Below are 18,413 nucleotides of genomic sequence, written 5' to 3' on the forward strand. Positions count from 1 at the left end.
TGGGAAGGAATAAAACTAGGAAAAGGAATGAGTAGGTCATGGTTAAGTGAAAGAAAATAAATGTTATTGACTAAAATTTTCAAATTTTAAGACAAAACAAATTATTTGATGCAAAGAAAGGAGTAAAGATTCCTCAACTCTAAGTATAATGAACAAATTTGGATCAATGATATGTAGATTGAATTTTTAACACTAAGGATTATATAGAAGGTAATAAAAGAATAGCATTTTATTGAAATATCTTCTACTTATATATTGTCTGTGCTTAAACCCATGTTTAATTCCCTATTTCTTATGTGAACAACACCCAATATCATTTGATGGACCATAAGTTTTGTTGACATTATATATTTCTCTTTATTCACATTTTATATTCTATATATTATATAAGTGTTTATAGTCATAAATCAAAATATAGTTTTGTCTGTAATAAGGTACTTATTGGAATAATCTATATTTATAAGTAACAAGTATGTCTGAAATTGTCAGTATAAAATGGAATTCGTATCTTCAGTAGATACTTAGATTTCTTTGTATAAATTCTACAAAAATGATGCTTATTCAGTTTTTGTTATCTTCAGTCGGAGTTAGTCAACAAATGTTTTTTTTTTTTTTTTTTTTTTTTTCTTCGAATAGGGCATCATTGAGTGATCAGGTACAATTCTTCTCAAGCCTAGCTTGGTCAACCAATGAGTTTAATCAGGGTAAATTACAGGTGCATAGGTGAGGGACATGGGAAACTTATGGGATGGCAATAGTTATCCTCTTCCATATCCTCTTTGGGGAGGAGTAATTCAGCTCCTGTGATCCTCTACTGCATTTCTTCACATGCTCCTGAGGCCCTCCAGCTCCTCCTGAGCCTTCTCTCTCCTTCACCAAGGAAATGCAAGTGGGTTCAGTGTAGTGAGGCTCCGTGTGGGAAATCACAGCTGCCTGATTTCAAGATGGCAATAGCATGTCATACCATGCTTGAAAGACTGTGTTCCATAGCCCATGTGATGAGAAGAATGCTAACAGAAAGTATATAAACATAGATAGTGGAGTAGCTACCCTCTATTCAGAATTGTTCTATTACCTTGCAATTTTAGGACAATTTCAAAGTGATTTTGAGTACTCCCCATGGAAAAGAAAATGCTGGTACTGTACCTATACTCTGTAGTGCAATAACAAATTTTGTCTTACAATATGAGAGATACTTGGCTATTTTCTTTGTAGTGATAGGGTCAAAAAGAAAAACTTATTCAGCTGTCAATGCCTGTAATTGTACTTCAGGCCCTTCTCAAAATCTGTGACAACTTAGCAGTGTGTCTGAGAACTCAGAAAAACACAGTCATGTTTATTTATAAGTGTATTATAAAATTGTATTATATTTTGTGTTATATTATTTATTGATAATATCATTAACTCTATCTTTACTCATGTCATGATAAATATTTATCTGTCCTTACAGTTTAGATTTCTCCTTTGAAATTCCAGTCATGCTTCAAACTATGATAGCAACTATCCAAGTTTAGTGATGCTTGGTGCTAGTCCAGACTCATTAATCAATCATTTAGACTTTCCTCCTGCCTTTCCATATCTTTCATCATAGTGACATATGGTTAGTAGACTTTGATTTGGAACTTTCTTTTATGGAAATAATGTCAGGCTTCATCTTGATAACTAATTAGGAAAGTACATTCTAAATAGAGTTTCAAATATAGGTTTACATATATAGGATATTTGTGTGTGTGTGTGTGTGTGTGTGACTATACAGTGCTGCTGTGAAGCATGACATTTGTTCTATCTCTGAATCCTCGAACCTATGTTCTGAAGCTTTATCCATCAATATAAATTCATACTCAGGTTTCATGGTATTGACCTCCATATGTCCAATTAATGAAACAAAAGAGAAAAAATGTTAAAGTCAAAAAGAAATTTCATGAGAAAAAGAAAATAAGGATAGTGAAACAATTAATGAAACATAATGGGGAAAAGGAAGGGATATTTGGGGGGAAATGAAGAGTAAAAGAAAAATCAAGAAAATTATTTTCTTATTATCCCTTTTACTTCTCCCTCTCTTTTCTCATTCTCTCTCCTTCGTATTCTCCCTCTTGGTCTTTTCATCTCTTCTTCCCTCTGGCTTTTTGAGTTTGGTATGAGAGTGTCTTCTTGATTGATTCTGGTGTCTCAGGAATAGGAAAGATTAGATGATATTGTAGCCCTGGAGGTTCTTCTAGGTTGAAACTACCACATAACTTTTTATTTAGAGTTGCCCAAAATATTTTGCTTAAAAATATTCTTAAAGTAGCTATTATCACCTTTGCTATTACCTAGTTAAAGTAAGGAATGTAAATTTTCTGTTGTATTATTCAGAAGGAAAGTGAGGTAGAGCTGGTGTGGTTGGTTGGAATGTTTAACTTCAATGGGCTCATTTGGTTGGACACTTGATTCAGTTTAGAAAAGTTGTGGAATCTTTAAAGATGGAGTCCCCGGGGATGTTGGTCACTGGGGGCAAACCTGATACTTTTTATATCGGCTGTACCACCTGCCCAGCCCCTCCTTCCTAACAGTGAGTGTAATATGCCAACAACCTCACAATCCTGCCCTCAAATCTTTTCTGTCATGATGGACGATAGCTCCTCAGGCTGTAAGCCAAAGTAAATCCCTCCTCTCTTAAATTGCTTCATATCAAGTTCCATTTGGCCAGTTACAGCAAAAGTAAGGACTGCAGAAAATTGGTATGAAGAAATGGGTCATTGCTATCATTAATCTGACAATGTTTCTTTGGCTTTTGGAACTGGTTTTCAGGGGGAACATGGAAGAATTTGTAGTTGAAAGTAAGAGAACATTAGAATGCTGTAAGCAAGGCCCAACTGGACAGTTTTGAGGGAGTATGGAGGAACAGAGTGCTGAGGAAAATGCAGGGAATTGAGAGACCCAGCCTGTGGTGTTTCGAGCAGACCATGGGCGTATTGTGAACAGGATAGGATTTGAGGATATATTCTGGGAAAACATCTTGTTGCATTTTCTCCACTCCATGTCCTGAAAACTCTGGTAGTATGGAGGTTTAAATGTAAATATATGTACCCCATACCTTGGGGATAGTTGGTTAATATTTAGACTCTGACTTAGTCTACATAAGGCTGAGTCCTGGTGGAGGTGACAGGTCACTGGGAGCAAATCTGGAGTCCAGCCCTACCAGGTGTGTAGAGATCCTGCTTGAGCTCTAGCTGCTGGTGCTTGCTGGTGTTTACTTCTCTCTCTCTCTCTCTCTCTCCTATTGATGTTTGAAGTAAGCCAGCTTCCTCCACTATTATGGAGATTTCCCTGGAATCTATAGTCCTGGCATAAACCTTTTCCTCCCATAAACAGTCTTATGGTTAGGTGTTTATCGCAGCAACAAAAATTAAGTGCAACAGGTAGAGGCAAGAAAATCTGCAAGAAGCTCACAGTCTTCCTAGGTTTGCAAGTGTAGTGTCAAACCAGAGACCCTGCCTAAAATGTAATAAGGCAAATACTTATTCTTTAAAGCTGTCATCTGTTTTCCACATGCAAGCCATGGCATGCAAACACACACACACACACGCACACACACACACACACACACACACACACACGATATTTAAAGATAAGTGTTTCGTTTGCCTTTTAAAACCATTATTGAAAACTACAGCATATAACATTAATGTTTCAAAAACCTATATTGATAAAAGAATGAAGTTATGCTTATATTATTTCACAGGTCATATTATTTTAATAATTTATTTTTCACTTTAATGTTTTCACGTGAAAAAATGTAAAGTAGCCATATTACTGAAATCAATGGATAATTAAAAATAACTCTTCAGTGTTGCATATTATATTAAAGAAAGCCTTGTTAGAAATGCGCTATTTTGCAGTGGTGTTTTAAAACTCTCCATATGTAGTCAGGGGTACACTGAAATTCATGAGCCTTCTGCCTTTGCCTCACAAGGGCTGGCATTCAGGCATACTCTAACTTTGAGCTTTCAGAGATTTTTATATTGTTGTTTTCAAAAACCCCAAGTACCTGATAATTCTCTGAGACACCATTCAGTTTAATGGCGAAGAAGATAGAGATTTTGGATCCAATCCCAACCTAGCACCTGTGTTAACTATCACCTTTCATACGTTCTCCCTAACACCGTACTATACTTGTAATTAAAAAAAAAAAAAAAAAAACACTGGTACAATGAAAAGATAATGGTGATTGAGTAATGGATAACATATGGCTCTATTTTCCTCATTCTTATTTTTTATTCAACCTTGTGCTTACATAAATATGAATATATAGAATTTTCTACATTTTGTGGGAGTATTGAAAACTACATAATGGTGTGCCTAATTGTTCAGAAATTTGTCTAGTACTTTAAATAAAATATCAGTTTTAGAATAATTTTATATGCTTAGAAATAATGCAAGTTTAGAACAGTGTTTCTAAGTATATGTGATACCAAAGCTTCATTTTATTAATGTCATAATCCTGCATGGTATATTTGCTGCTACTAATTAATTAATTATCAATAAATTATAATTGTATTACCTTCATATTATATTCATATTTGAAAATATTATCCCTTTCATTTCCTCTAGCATTTAATCCATATTTTGGGGTGTTATCATCTTGCATTTGCATATGACCCTATGTAGGGATTTGCTTGATATTTTGTCATGATTAGACTAGAGACATGGGTTTAGGGAGAAGAGAGATCACAGAGATAAACTGAATTCTCATGTCATATCACATCATACCATGTCATATATGTGTTAGCTGTGGTTGTGTCTATCAGGACTCTCCAAAATAAAGTGTTTTCTCCCAACATTCACATTTATTTTCTCCATGTTTTAAAATAAAGTCAATAATGGGAATCTCATAGTTACATAGTGTAGAGTTATGTTCAATGTCTCTGAACACATTTATCTACTTTTCTCATTCATCCATTCATTCTTAATTCATTCACATCAGTGAGGACACATCCATGTTGCAATCTACTTCAAAACCATTGCCTTAATTTGTTCTAGATCTCTGTCCTGACCATTGTGTGGAGCATCTGAGGGAACATACCCACTGTTGTTTGCATGGTAAGTGAGTGTGTGTGTGTGTGTGTGTGTGTGTGTGTGTGTGTGTGCTTGTGCTGTATGTCTATATGTGCCACTGTGAGCTACAGCTGATGTAAGCACTCCTGCATGCATCTGAATGTGCTCTATGTGTCTATGTCTGGAAATCAGGAGTACTGTCAGTGTTCTCCTATATAGCACTTCTACCAAATTTCCTTGAAATAAGGTTTCTTTCTGAACCAGGAGTTAACTGTTTATCAGCAAGAAACATTGACTGTGAATCACAGTGTCCCTTCTGCCTCTGAACTCTCAGCACTGGGCTTAAGCATACCATATTTTAGTTAGTTGAAGGAGAATGGAGCCTCCCTGAGGGGAAGACCCCAAACACACATGAAAATTCCACGTGCCTAGATCTTGGACTCTGCACCCTCCATAACTGTGACTGACACTTTCTCTTAAGTATATACAGCCCAGTCAATAGCTTATTTTGATAGCCCGGTGAGATCTACATAGCACACAAGATCAATTAAGGAAAGTAAAATTTGTTATGTTTAAATTTAGAATTGATAAGGAAATAAATAGGTGTGGCTATTTTATCAGAAAAAAAAGAACCCCAGTTGCTTTTCAAAAATACTAGCTATTAGTATATAATCCATGTGGTTTACTAATGCTTGAAATTATTTACATATTAGAGATGTGAAATTCCATAACTATGGGCATAAGACAGAGTCAATTCAAAGCAATATTCTCATTTAAATAACTGAAACCTGAGAGTTATTAAAGTATATTTGCTGGTATTAATTCAAAATTGATAATAGAAAATAATGTTACAATGCTATTATTGTATAATGGTTTTATGCTAATATAATATTCTTTCAGATTAAATAAAAGTAGGAAACAGGTAAATTATATTCTACTCTTTTGTAGACATATTATCATGAATTTGGCAATGGTAATATGAATTAGTTTTGTTTAAAAACAAAATTGTATTTTGCTGTCTTATCTTCTTCTAATACTTTAAGTGCTCATTTTGTTTTGTTTTGTTTTCCAATGTAGGGTCTCACTCTAGCCCAGGTTGAACTGGAATTCACTCTGTATTCTCAAGGTAGCCTCAAACTCAAGCCAATCCTCCTACCATTGCCTCCTGAGTGCTAGGATTAAAGGTGTGCACCACCACACCCGGCTAAGTGTTCATTTTTTATTAAAATCAAAACTGGATTAAAATCACAGGAACATAGATTCTTAAAGCATTTCCTGCTCTTTTATACCTCTGATTTATTTTCTAATACTTCTTGGATTTAGAATAATATGCTTATTATTTGCTTTGTTCATTGCCATTTTTTTTTTTTGACATAATGGCACTTTTAGATTAGAGGAGATCTCAAGAGAGTGAAATACTGAAGAATCTTCAAGTATTACTCCATAATCTTCTCCCTTTTTTAGCTCAACTAAATTAGGACCAACCACATCAATTTATCTAAACATCAATACTTTACAATGGCACTTAGACAGACATCATTATAAATTCCCATAGTGATACATTAGATTGAAGCCACACTGCCGGGCACATTTTAGCTCATGCATTTCATATCTATTTTGCACTGATTATTGCTAGGGTGTTTTGTGAATAGGTATTGGGATTACTGCTATCTCTTTATACAAAGACCTAAAACAAGTCAAGAAGACATTCATTGATGGCTACTTATTCTAATAGGTGTCATATTAGTGATGAATATGACAGTTAAAACACATGAGATATAACACATTTAAAACAGGTGAGGACAAGGTAGAAGACAACAGTGAAGCAATAAATGCTGAGGCATCACATGCAAGAGTTATGAAAAGTAGGATGTTGCTGATTAATATAGGAAGGAGCTTTTTGGAAGACACTTAAGGATTACATAATATCAATTACACAAATTACACATACATTTAACACATATGATAAAAGGAGTAAGTCATCCAAACCACCACTACCCCCTCAAAAAAGTGGTGAAGAGTTTTCCAGTGATTAAAAAATAATGGAAGGTTTACAGAGTCAGAGGGCAGGAAAAAGAATTAACATAAAGGCACTGAAGAAAGTGCCCAACGAATACATGACAAGAAGTAGTTATAAGACGTGATGAACAAGTAATGAGGAAACAATGCTAAATGACTTTGCTAGTCAAGCAAGTGCAATTTGCATTTTCTTACTTTTTTTTTTTTTTTTTTTTGAAGTCGGTCTCACTCTAGCCCAATCTGACCTGGAATTCATTATGTAGTCTCAGGGTGGGCTCGAACTCAAGGTGATCCTCCTACTTCTGCCTCCCAAGTGCTGTGATTAAAGGCATGTGCCACCACACCCAGCTTAATTTTTTTTTTTTTTACCTTGAAAAGAATCACTGAGTTATATGAATTGGTAAAGGTGATTATATCTTGAATATTTTAAAGTCAAGAAAGAAGTTATTTACACATTTACCAAGTATGTTTTCAAATAAGTCTATCAACTTAGTATGTATTTGTGAATTATTAAATTAAATATGGAATTATTTTTGTTTCAAAATCATAGGATTTTGTCCTTTTTTCATTTATCTTTTTGAAAGTTTTGTACTCAGCGAATACAGTCAGTTTGGTACCCTTATTAGGCTTATCTGTGACCTACTCCTTCCCCTTGGCAACTCCTTGTTGAGGTATATGGGTTGTGCATTCTGGAGTTAGCCCACAGTTATGGGTACGATAAATGTCTCTGCATATCATGACCCAACATGTGGCTCTGACATTCTTTCTGACCCCTCTTCCACAAAATTTTTCTGAGTCATGCTAGGTTTATTTTGGGTGTGCTTCAGTGATGAGGTGTTGGGGGCCTCTGGGTCTCTGGGTCTCTGGATGTCTGATTTGGTAGGAGTTGATATTTCTCTGGGTTGATCTCCTTCACCCTTTGTGCTGGTACCCGGATCACCAAGAAAACAGCATCCTTGTTTGTTTCGCCAATTGTTCTATGTTTCAGCCAGGGTCCTTTTGAGGTATGATGGGGTGGTTCTCTTCTTAGGATCTACATCTATCTGAAAAAGAGAAGCAGATTCTCCAAGGGAGTGTAAGTTAGCACCAGACAAATGAGATAACCCTTACTATTTTTACAGAGAATTTAGTACGTGTAGGTCTTCTTGTATCCCATGATTGATGGTAGCTTGATAATGGAGAGCCGGCTTATGTTTGGATATGGTTCTGACTTGTTTCAAAGCTCCAGATATGGATTCCTTATCACTGAGGGGATCAGTTAACCAAATCAAGAGCAGTTGGTTTCCCACCATGACTGTGTGCCACTATTGCACTTGTGTGGGCATCAAGACAGGTTATTTGCTGCTAAGTAGGTTAGACCATGAGTTGCTTGGACAGATATTGGTCATTTTCCCCCAGTTGCTCATGTAGCACCTTCTGGCACTAGACTGCTGACTGTTTGGGGACTGACTCTCTTCTAGCTTCCAGCCATGCCATTCCATTTTACATGTCAACCACATAAGGTATCTTCAGCAGTAGGGTCTTACCACTAACTTTTGGTGGGTCAAGAACTCTGACAGAAATCTGTCTTTTAGGAAACCTTGTAGGTCTCTCTGATCAAAAGCTCATTGTGGATGATAGCCACATGCTGGTACTGGAAGTTACAGGTCAGTGCCCACTAAGAAAGGGAAGAAAAAGATAATTAATATAAAAGAGTTAGAAGAGAGAGAGAGAGAGAGAGAGAAACTGTAGAAAATTGAGGTCCACCTTCATCATAACCTCTCCAGTGTCTTGGGGCTCCGGTGTTAACTCTAAGGGCCTGGTGAAGATTCAGCCATTTGGTCTGCCTTTTAGGATGTAGAATTTTATGAAACCATTGCCATTTGGGTCGATATTTGTGTTTTCCATCTCCTCCCTTTCTGTCCTCTTCCTCCCCTCCCATCCTATTGTCTAGTTCATGAGATGCTTGCTGGGTATGTAAGGCATCTTTGGTAGATTCAGGTTATGTGCTGCAGATGAGTGAGAGTATTTGGTGATTTTTTTTTTTTTCTGTGATTAGGAAAGTTCACTGAGAATGATCTATTCCAGGTTTGACCATTTTTCCTCAAATTTCATTGAGTCATTTTTTTCTTACTGCTGTATATAATTCCATTGTGTAGATATACCACATTTTAGTTATCCATTCTTCTAGTGATGGACATCTTGGTTGATTTCAGCTATTAGCTGTTACAAATTGAGGAAACAATCATGGTTGAGCAAAACTCTTTGGCCTGTGGTTTGAAGATCTTAGGGTACATGACCAGTAAGGGAATAACTAGGTCTGTTGGTGTCTCTATAGTCAGCTTTTTCAGTAGTCTACATATTGCTTTCCAAAGTGGTTGTACAATCTTACATGCCCACCAACAGTGGATGAGTGTTCCTACTTCTACACTCCCTCACCAGCATTTATTTTCATTTGATTTTTTTGATGTTTGCTATCCTTATTGGGGTAAGGTGGAATCTCATAATTGTTTTAATTTGCATTTCCCTGATAATTAGGGATGATGAAAATTTTCTTAAGTGTGTGTTTGCCATTTGTATTTCTTCCTCTGTGAACTCCTGGTTTAGCTCTTTGCCCCATTTTGTGAGTGGGGTGTTTGACTTCTTACTGTTTAGATTTTTGAGTTCTTTATAGATGCTAGAGTTTAGGCCTCTGTCAGTTAGATATCCAGCAAATATGTTCTCCCATTCTGTGGGTAACCTATTGAGTTTGGTTATTGTATGCTTGTCTATAAAGAAACTCTTCAGTTTCATGTGATCCCATTGGTTGAGTAACTGTTAAGATCCTGTGCTACTGGGGTTTTGTTCAGGAAGTCTTTTTCCATTCCTGTATCATGGAAAGTACTTCCTATATTTTCTCCAGTAGTCTTTGAGTTTCTGGTCTTATGTTGAGGTCTTTGATCCACTTGGAGTTGAGTGTAGTGCATGGAGAAATGTGTGGATCAAGTTTCACTTTCCTGCATATGGTTATCCAGTTTGTCCAGCACCATTTGGTGAAGATACTGTCTTTTTTCCAGCCTATATTGTTAGGACCTTTGTCAAATATCAAGTAGCTATAGTTGCTTGACACAAAGTCCGGGTCCTAAAGTCTATTCCATTTGTCTATACTCCTGTTTTTATGCTAGTACCATGCTGTTTTTATTACTATGGCTTTGTAATATAGCTTTAGTTCAGGTATGGTGATGCCACCAGAGGTATTTTTTTTTTTTTTTGATGAGGATATGTTTGGATATGTGAGGCCTTCTGCCTTTCCATATGAATTTTGAGATCATTTTTTTTTTTCTATCTCAGTGAAGAACACTGTAGGATTTTAATAGAAATTGCATTAAATCTGTATATTGCCTTTGGTAGGGTTGCCATATTCACAATGTTAATTCTGCCTATCCAGGAGCATGGGAGGTCTTTCCATTTTCTCAAGTCTTCCTCAATTTCTTTTTTGAGTGCTTTTATGTTTTTATCTTATAGATCTTTCACTTCCTTGGTTAACATTATTCCAAGATATATTTTTTTGTTGTTGTTGCTATTGAAAATGGGACCATGTCCCATATTTCTTTCTCTGTATCTTTGTCATTTGCACATAGAAAGGCTACTGATATTTGTGCTTTGATTTTTGTCACGAGCACTCTCAAAGATGATTGGTTGAGAGGATTCCGCCAACGAAGGTCAATGATACAGAGACACTGGTATACTTGCAAAGGAGTTTACTGGGATGAAAGTCACACACAAGCAAGTCCAAACTATCACAACTAATATTATAGCTAATATAATATATAACCAAATCATATTCATCACTACTAACACAAGAATATTTCTAACGAGTCTAACATGTATACGACCTGATAACGCATGACTTGAGTTGCGACGTTTCTGACGCTTTACGACCTGGTAACGCGAGACTTGGGTTGCAACGTCTCTGACGCTTTATGACCTGGCAACGTGGGGTCCATGCTGCGACTTTTTCTCTCGGTTTGCGGTGTTTTCTCGGTTCATGGTGTTTCAAGCCGAGTCTTGATCGTTCAGACAGCATGTCGGGCAGATGAATTCGGATCGGTGATGCGTCTCACGGAGGTCTCGGTCCAGACTGCTGAGTAACCTTTCAGTCAGTCATAGTGTCGGGAAGACTGAGCCAACGGTTGCTGAGCAGCTGGGGTTTTTATACCTTCCACTACTTATCTAGAGTTCCACACACACACCTGCTAATCTCTACTATGTCACCGCACACAGCTTAGTCTTAGTTTTGCTTACAAGGTTTGACTTTGCATTTTTACTCTCACAACAAACTTGTTTATCCTAAACTGGCCCTGGACCATATGCTGGTCCTTACATGCTCATAACAATTTTGTATCTTGCTACTTTGCTATAGGAGTTAGTCACCTTCAGGAGTTTTGGGATGGAGTCTCTTGGGTCTCTTACATACACAATCAAGTCATCAGCAAATAGAGCTAACTTAACTTCTTCCTTTCCAATTTGTATCCCTTTTATTTCCTTCTCCTGTATTACTGCTTGAGCTAGGACTTCATTCTTTTTAATCCATTAAATCAATGTTCTTTCAGATTGGAGAATGTGGTACATTTACATTCAATGTAATTACTGAAATTTACCATCTTCCTAAAATTTTGTAGCTTCATTGCTAGCTCTGTTGTTCTTCATTTCATTCTTTCTCCCTCCTTGAAGATTTCCTTTATAGCTACATTTAGAAATTATATCCTTTAGGAGTATTTGCTATCAAGAACTATGAGGTTAACAAATGACTTTCTTGAGTTCAAGAATAGTAATAAGAACAAAGGGCTGGGGAAATGGGTTATTGCATCAGAACACTTAATGTACAAGCTTAAAGACCTGAACTAAATCCTTGCCACTGATGTCAGAATCAGGATGTTGTAGTATAAGCTTGTAAGCCCATGTTAAGGGGTTTTAGATAGTAAAATTGGTAAACCTTGTTTCCTGTTTAGTCTAGCTAAAAAATGCCAAGCTCCAGGCTCAATGAGCTACTTTCTCAAGGAAATATGGTGTACTGTGACAGAGGACAACACCTGACATCCACTTCTGGCTTGAGAATGCATGTGCCTTTTCCATTTTGTATGTGCATCTGCACATACATACACTCTGTGCTCACAGGTAATATACATGCACCAAAGTAACAAGAAATATACAGATGCAGAAACTCTATTCTTCCCTGCATTTTGAATTTTCTATATTTCATTTTGTATCTTTACAGTACCAATTTATCACATTAATGCAGTACTATTATTCATTCATTTCATTTCTAATCTTAATACTAAGCAAAGGAACAGGAGGATCTAGGGAAATACTAAAATCATAAAGAACTTACCCCACAAGCTTGAAGACTTGAATTCACATTCCTGGTACCCACATAAACACAAATGCTCATAAACAAACATGTACCACACTCACATACATATGCAGTTTTTCAATTAAAAATAAACATGTAGCTTGTATATGTACCATGCTTACAATATTATAATATTCTCAGTTTGCTTCTGTTATGACTCTTGACAATGAGTTTTATACCTTCCCTTGATTTCCTCTTACTTAATACTGTCACACTCATTTATTTCAGTTTGAGAAAATTGTCACATTTATTTTTATTTTGCCACTGCAAGCAATAGTAATAAATACACAAAATGAAATAAAAAGGAATATAAGAAGACCAGCAATATTCATTGTTTTTGTTGGCCTCAACTCATTAACTAAATGCCAGCTCACAGGAATGCTAATCATTTAACAACACAATAGACATAGAGTCCAGTTGTTAAAATTTGATGAAAAAACAAATTCCTTGAGGAAAGCTGACTCTATTACCTAAGAAATCCTAGAAGGCATTTTTAATTATAGCAATGCATAAACTGAGTAAATTAAGTCAATACATCATTAATATGGTACAGTAGGTCAGATGCTACCATCATACAAATAAAAAGTAAATGCTAGTTCTACAATTAAACACCATAAATAGTGAGATATCTCAGTACTTTCAGATAAAGGTGGAACTACATTATGAAAAGTTATCTAACATCTTATAGTTGTACATGGAAGAAATGCATAAGGCTTATAAATCAATGAAATCAAAATAACTGCAAACATGTTTAGATTAGAATTTTAAATCCACCACCACGCCTTAGGGCTGGACCCTAAGATCTACCCAATGACACCTCCTCCACCCAGGTGGCTGCAGATCTAAATTACATACTCTAATAAAATCCTTAATATATAAGGGGACGTTCACTTAAACTACCACACATGGTCATTATTTTTAAGTACAGAATTAATAAATGTGTAGCTCATTTAAAAACATGCTTCAGGGCTGGAGAGATGGCTTAGCGGTTAAGCACTTGCCTGTGAAGCCTAAGGACCCCGGTTCGAGGCTCGGTTCCCCAGGTCCCACGTTAGCCAGATGCACAAGGGGGCGCAGGCGTCTGAGTTCGTTTGCAGAGGCTGGAAGCTCTGGCGTGCCCATTCTCTCTCTCTCCCTCTATCTGCCTTTCTCTCTGTGTCTGTCGCTCTCAAATAAATAAATTAAAAAAAAAATGCTTCAATACTTGTTTTCCCAAAAGTATTTGTCCCTTTGTGTTGAGGTACCTTCTTTCACTTGCTCATACTCCATTCTGATGTGACGAGCTATCATTTTTATAGAGTGTATAGTCATGATCAATTTGTTAAAATAAAAGATTGTCCCTAGTCTAGGTGTCCATGAGAAGTCTCCAGGAAAGAAAAAAAAAAAAAAAAAAAACTTAAGGAAAAGCTACAAAAATAAGTAGTATTTTTTAGGCACATGAAGGGAAGCTAGGTTAGCTGTGAAATGGATGACTTTTGTAGAAACAATATAGACAGATTTTTTCAGACCTGGAAAGTGAGAAAAAGTGTTCTAAGTTCCAGATGTCCTTGAAGATACAGGCACAAGTTCTATCAAGATTTCTAAGGCTTTCCAGTGAAGTACTGTGAAGGCAAGTGAAATCCATGTAAATATTCCAACCATCTGAGTGACACCATGAGGTGTGTGATTGTGAGATCACGCCTGCTTGGCCGTCCTCTCCATTGCAAGTGTAAACTCTTCTTCATTTGTTTCTAGGGCTCTTCCTTTCTATTCCAGATACAATGAATGGATTATGCCCATTTATTTTCTCCTGTCTATCTACTCAGTGTCAGAAATTATGACAAATATAGCATGTCAAAATAGGTTGCATGCATTATTTTGTATTTTTTGTGGGTTTCAGAAGATAATATACAATTTGGCTCAGACCTCTGCAAAAGATCTTACATAGCTGCAAATTACAATTTTGCAGAAATTGGCTTCTGGTGGAAGGGAGACAAGGAAAGCAGTTGTTCTTCAAATGCTGATCATTCAATTATTGTATTGGTAGGATTTCTTAGCTGGACTTTTGCCAAAAAAGGCAAGAAGAAAGCTTATAAAGAATTTGGTATTGCTGTAGAGAATTAATTAATTCATGAAGATGATGTCCCATCACTATTGTCATATCATACTTGTTTTATGTCTTTGTCCTTTGATCTTCTTTTCTCCACCAACCAACAACAGTACATGGGTTTACTATACTGCAGTAGCTACAACGATGCATACTTATGGCTATTTTATAGCTTTCTTCTCCTATACACCTTCAATATTAATAATGTCATGAATTACACAGAGTTGTTAGATCAGAAATAGTATTTTTAATGTTTGTGTAAGAAAGAAAATACTGAATTCTGTTGCTGAGTTTTTATATCAAGTTTTTTCTGAGTATAATAATAACAACAAAACAAAATAAAATACATTTTATTTAGAGCAGAAAAACTTGATTGCATTCTGTCTTGTTTTGTTTTGTTCATGCAAATACCTTGGAACCTTCATAATTCCTGGGTCATAGTCAGTGATATGCAAACAACGTTTGGACAAATGCTTGAATACATGCATGCATAAAAAATCAGGTTATAAAAGGATGAGTCACTTTGGTGTAATGTGGTTTCAATGAAAGGGCATTATATCAGCACTCCTAAAGCTGAAAAGAGTGATCATGTCAGGTTCCCAGGCTAAAGGTCATGCCACTTGAAGTGCAACATCCTTGAAAGAGAGTAAATGTTTGCTTTGGAGCAGGTGTTGCACTAGAAAATTGTCAAATGCACTTTCTTTTCAGAAACAACTACACATGTTGCATCTCTTTGGTTCTTCCTAAAGAACATTTTTTTTTTTTGCATGAATGTGTGTATATGTATACATGAGTGTGGGTGTGTGTTATGTACAGCATGGCATATTGAGTGTAATGTGTGTATAGTATATGTACATGTGTGTACAGATGGATGCAAGAAGGCCAGAGGAGGACACTGTTGTTTTCCTCTATTGCTGGTCTATTTGTGTCCTTGAAATGGTGACCCTCTCTGAAGCTGGAACTTTTATTATTATTATTATTATTATTATTATTATTATTATTATTATTATTTATGTTTATTATGGACACACTTAGAATAGATACAACCTGTTGATACACTTTCCCTCATCCCTGCCCCTGTTCCACTGGGGGCCCTCTTCCATGTGGTTGCTGTTATTCCCTATGGGGCTATGGGTTATGTATTGTTGTTTTTATTCAGACTGGCTAGTCTGCAAGATCCAGGGATTTTCTGGATTCTGCTTTACATTATTAGGTGTTTACAGGCATGTGAGGTCACATCCAGATATTTATGTGAGTTCTGAGGAGCTGAACTCAGAGGAAATTAGGCTTTCTCTGGCCCTCATGCTTGTCTTGGAAGTGCTGTTACCCACTGGGTCATCTCTTCAGCTCCTAAACAGCACTTTTATAGTTAAAAATTAGATTTATTTCTTATTGTAAGTTGGAAATGCATTAGCTAATTTGAGAATAGTCCACAAAGATTTTTGGATATATTTATTCATAGAGTTCTATTCACTCAAGCTGCTTTTATTATAAAAATAGTAATATTATTAAAATATTGCTATGGATATTTTTGTTAATTTGCTATTATGGCTATGATTTGAATACAGGTGTTCAGAGGCTTGTGCTGAAATGCTTACTTCCTGCTAGTGATGGGACATCAGTATGTGGTGGAAAATGTAGGAGGTAACACCTAGCTGAATGTACTAGGCTAGGTGAGTGTAACTTTGAAGGTCCCTGGTTCCCTTCCTGCTTTCCATTTCCTCCCCACTCTACCAAACAATAATGTTCACCTTCATAGCAGGACCAAAACCAATGGAGCTAAGAACTACAGATGTGAATCTGAAAACAACAGGCCAAAATAATTAATGGTTTCTTTAAACTTATTTACCTCAGGTATATGTCCCTAGTAAAGAAAAACACTGTTACATTTGTTCAGTACTTGACATTTTTCTTTAATTATGTATCGTTACAAGTTACTGTAAGACTACTATAAGAATATAGTTCTTACAGGCATTCAGGTTTCATAAATTTGTATGGTTAGTGTTTAATTCATGCGATCCAAAATCTATAATATGCATAACTAATAAATAAAATAAATCCTTTTCAAATTCATCCTTAAACTTTATGGTAAGTAGACCATGAAAATATGTTATTTTTTACTGGTAATATCCATGAAAATACTTACAAGCAGAAAAAAATATCTTGATAAACATCTTCAGAACATGTAGAATTTCAATGATGATATAAAGAAGACTCAAATGACTACTTATAAAACTCCCAACCCTCACTTTGGTTGAATGAAACAACTCTTTCTAAACTGATAAACTTTTCCTGGCTGTCATGTGTGTGTGTATGTGTGTGTGTGTGTGTGTGTGTGTGTGTGTGTGTGTGTGTGTATGTGCGTGAAGGGGGTGATGGATGTGTGTATGGTATATGTGCATGTGTGTGTGAATGCTACTGAAAGCTAGAGGTGAGAGAACAGTGGATGTCTTCCTCAATGGTTCACTTTATTCACCATAGCAGGATCTCTCAATTGAACCCAGAGTTCATCAGTTGGCTAGACTAGCTCTACACCTTGCCTGGCAGTCAGAGATTCTTTATCTCCATCTCCCTAGTGCTGGCTTACAGGCAGGATGCCATGCCAACCTGATACTTCTTTTATACCTTTTTAATTTTAATTTAACTTTTTGAGAGAGACAGAGAAAAAGTGGCAGAGAGAGAAAAAGAATGGATGTGCCAGAGCCTTGCAACTATTGGCAATGGACACCAGATATATGCACCCCCTTGTGCACGTGTGCGACCTTGCACACTTGCATCAGTTTTGTGTCTGTCTACCTGGGACCTGGAGATTCAAACAAGCATTCTTAGACTTCACAGGCAAGTGCCTTAACCACTAAGTCAATCTCTGTAGCCCCATGCAGGCACTTCTGTGAATGCTAGGGATTTAAATTCAAGTCCTCACACACAGGCTTTATGCCTTGATCTATCTTCCTGGTCTCCAGGAATTTTTTGTTGTGGTTGTTGATGGTGGTGGAGGATTTTTATCATATTTTGCTTTGTTCTTAATGCATTGTTATAGTTTCCCCAAATTTGGATTAAAGCAAGATTTGACCATGTCTTAAATGATTCATCATACAATAACTTTAGACATAGTAAGAGAATTGCACCAAAATTATAACAGTGTAGACAATATATATGGGAATAAATACAAACTCTTTTAGGTTGATAAAGAACATATGGACTGGACTGTGTGTTAATCTTGTTTACATGTCTTTTTCTATTAGATGTGTGTTTATAATTATTTCCTTTTTGCTTGTGACTTGGAGTCAGTAAGTGACCTATTGGAGTTGAGAATCCAGAAGCTGAGTGCTTAGTACTTTTGCAGTTCCAGTGCAAAATGAAAATATGTGTTTCCCAAAAAGATGGGAAAACTGCTATGAAAATAGTAAAATAGAAATTATGACCCTTTTGTTCATGGTCTCTCTCTTGATTCTACTGCCCTTTTTATTTGTTTCTTGAAATTTCTAATTAGTAAAATGAATTTTACATTTTATTCTACTTTGTGAAGCAAAAACCTTGAACTCACATTTTTAGTTCATCATGCCTATGCTTTTCATTCTATGAGAACAGTGGCAAGACTGTGCAAAGCTAATGTGATTGCTTTTATTTTAGCTTTTAATACAATGTACCCACTCTTTCTACTTTCAGAATACTAATGGAAAAAGGAAGGTATACAAGTTAGAAAGGAAGACATAAGATCTCAATGATTTGTTTTTCTTAGAAATTCAGTACCTTCTTTCCTTCTTTGAATTAGATTCTCATTTGAACAGAAAACTTGGCTCCCAGGGCTGTCAGTAACCTTTTCTCACATGATCATAGAGGGAATGCACTCCTTTGTACTCACTGTTAGGAGCTGAAATCTCATGCTGATTGCACCTC

The sequence above is a fragment of the Jaculus jaculus genome, chromosome 4 (assembly GCF_020740685.1).
Source record: "Jaculus jaculus isolate mJacJac1 chromosome 4, mJacJac1.mat.Y.cur, whole genome shotgun sequence".
NCBI lineage: Eukaryota > Metazoa > Chordata > Mammalia > Rodentia > Dipodidae > Jaculus > Jaculus jaculus.